At 49.1% G+C, this 2,658-nt stretch overlaps 1 pseudogene; it reads right to left on the bottom strand.

The window, feature by feature from the left end:
* Nucleotides 1-325: 325 nt before the first annotated feature.
* On the bottom strand, nt 326-1,221 carry LOC101574965 (annotated as a pseudogene).
* Between the last annotated feature and the right edge of the window lie 1,437 nt (nt 1,222-2,658).

Raw genomic sequence — 2,658 nt, 5'->3', positions numbered from 1 at the left:
AGAAGGGCCCACTGATGCGAGAAGGCAAATCACTAGAGGACAGTCAGGTGGGGCAATGTCACAGTTAGGGTGCCTTTGGGATTGTGAGTGGGCAGGAAACCTTGGAACCAACTCTCAAGGTCAGGACTCTACAAGTCCTGTGCATCTCTCCAAGCAGCAATTTCTGGGATTTGATGGTTTGTGACTCTTGCGACATTCTCCCACCAAAAGAAGACACAAAGGTGGAGAGAAGAGATGGGACCACTGGAGCTGAGCCTGTCCCAGGGGTGGGCTGGGTGAGAGTCAGGCAAACCCCTGCAGCACGCAGCTCCCACCTGGCCATGTCCTACAAGTGCTTGTAGGTGCCCAGGAGGGCTTTACGGTTGGGACAGTAGTGGTCCACATCTTGCAAGGTGTCCATGCAGAAGGGGATGAAGCAGCAGCCCAAGACACAACCCAGCAGGCACAGCTCCTGCAGCACAGCCAGCTGAAGGCACTGGCATTGTGGGACAGCTTGGTCACAATCATTTTGTTGCAGGAAGGACAGCACATCTGGATAGAATGGTCAAAAAAGGACACAGGCTGCTGCACAAAGACAGTCTGTCCTATTGTGTTGACACTGGCGTTGAGGATGGGCACTGGCTGGGCATAGTACAAAGGAGTGTTCGTGCCTTTCCCATCTGGGCTGGTCATGAGCCCCATGCTTGGTCCAGGGGCAGGAGCTGGAGGTGTTGGGAAGTAATTGTTAAGTGCCACCATCCCTTCATAGGACAGGGGCGTAGTGAGTGCCGAGGAAGGCCCGAGGGCTTCCTGGTAAGGTTCTGGAACCTATATTTTGCCCTGGTGCCACACTTACCACCACCCACACCCGGCCTTGACTTTTAAATCTAGACATCTCAGGCTGGACCTGGTGTCTGGTCATGGGTTTGGAGCCTGTGTCCTTCAGCTCAGACCCCTCATGGGGTCTCTTTCTAGCCTAGTCCCTGGCTTTTGCTATCTCCTGTGGCTGTCTCTTACCCAGTTACAGTGGAAACATAACCCGGGAGCCCTTACATGAAGTCATCCTAGGCCTGCTCTGAGTCCAAGGTTCAAACCATCAACCCTTGCCCAGAATTGCGTCTGACCAAGTGCTTTCTCCAGGAATACTGTGGGTGCTAGGACAGGAGATATTCACTGGCCATTGGCCCTCAAAGGACTCATGTGGGAGGAGACTCTCACACATGAGCTCTGTCTGCAGATCATGGCACCTGTTCAGTTGCCACATTTCTCCCTGAGGCCTCTGGAGGACACAACTTCCATTTTGGCTCTGTAGGCTTGATCTCCCTTTCCTGAGAGAAAAGGAGTGAGCCTTGAGTTGCAAGCCAGGAGAAAGTGTACACTGTTCCTTCTTTTCTCCACCTTGTGTTTGATTTGTTCTATTTCTCTGTAGGTTTTCATTTTCCTGTCAGATACCTCCTGTTCCTAGGAATTAATCTCTCTCTTTTCCTTCTCTAAGTTATTATTTTCCAAGGTCTGGATTTCAAAGATGGACTAGTTGTCACTCAGCCCTCCACCATTTTCCTGGAAAGTCTCTGATCCAGATTATTTTTGATAGAAACCATAATGATGGTCATGACCTGTGGGTTAGGAATCCAGGAGGTCTTGACTAGATGGTTCTTTGGCTCCAAGTGGAGCCAGCAGGTGTTGACTGTGGGGTCCAGCTGGTGTCTGGGGGAGTCTGAGTGATCTAAGAAGGCCTCATTCACGTTTTGAGCTTTGATGGGAATAGCTAGAAGCTATGGCCATCGTCCCTCTGGCCTAGTCTCAAGGCCTTTCTGAGGTCTTTCCTGTAGCATTTGCTGGACTTCTTCCATGGTGACTTAAGATTCCTAAGTAATAGTTAATAGACAAGAAGTCCTTTAAGGTATGGATCCAGGAGGAGTGCAGTGTACCTTCTTTTTTTTAAAAAAAAAAATTTTATTTGTGTGTGTGTGTGTGTGTGTGTGTGTGTGTGTGTGTCCAGCTCAGCCCACCAGGGGGCGGGGCTGGCTGGCCTGTGGTGCTGGGGGATTGAACCGCGGTCCCTGTGCTTTGCTAAGCTTGTTCTAAGTAGGTGTTTTAGACCACTGAGCCATCTCACCAGCCCCGCAGTGTACCTTCTGTGTAGTTTTTTCATCAAGGGAGTCACACAGAGGTTGCACAGAGCTCTCCAAGTTTCAGAGGGAGAGGACACAAAGACTTGATGTCTCCAAGAGATCATAGTTTACACCATCTTTAATCTACCACAGTGTTGCACATCAATCAAAGCTGTAAAAGAAGGACAGCAAGGCTGGATGTTCTCGGCCACGGGGGTCCCAAAAGTCTTGCCTGTCTGAGCCCCGAACTGAGCATGCACAACATAATTACTGAGAAGCTTAGAAAGTACCAACCATTGACAAAGGGCAATGTACAAGAAGTTCTCTAAATCACAAGAACCTGATCAGTCACATAGTGCAGTTTTCTTAAGACTTTGAAGGACACAAGATTTCCTCATTAGGTCTCTTAAGTCAGTTCTGAGAAAACCATCAGGATTGTTCTGTCATGACAGCTTGTTGCCAGGTAAAACCTCTTCTGCTTTGTTTTCCCTGAACTTCGTCCTCGGAGATCTATCATGAATCATACAGCAACACAGTTCTGTTCTTGTTAGGAATCTAGGAGAAG

Source organism: Octodon degus, unplaced genomic scaffold (assembly GCF_000260255.1).
Source record: "Octodon degus isolate 3935 unplaced genomic scaffold, OctDeg1.0 scaffold00007, whole genome shotgun sequence".
Classification (NCBI taxonomy): domain Eukaryota; kingdom Metazoa; phylum Chordata; class Mammalia; order Rodentia; family Octodontidae; genus Octodon; species Octodon degus.
This window is presented reverse-complemented; position numbering and strand designations above follow the sequence as displayed.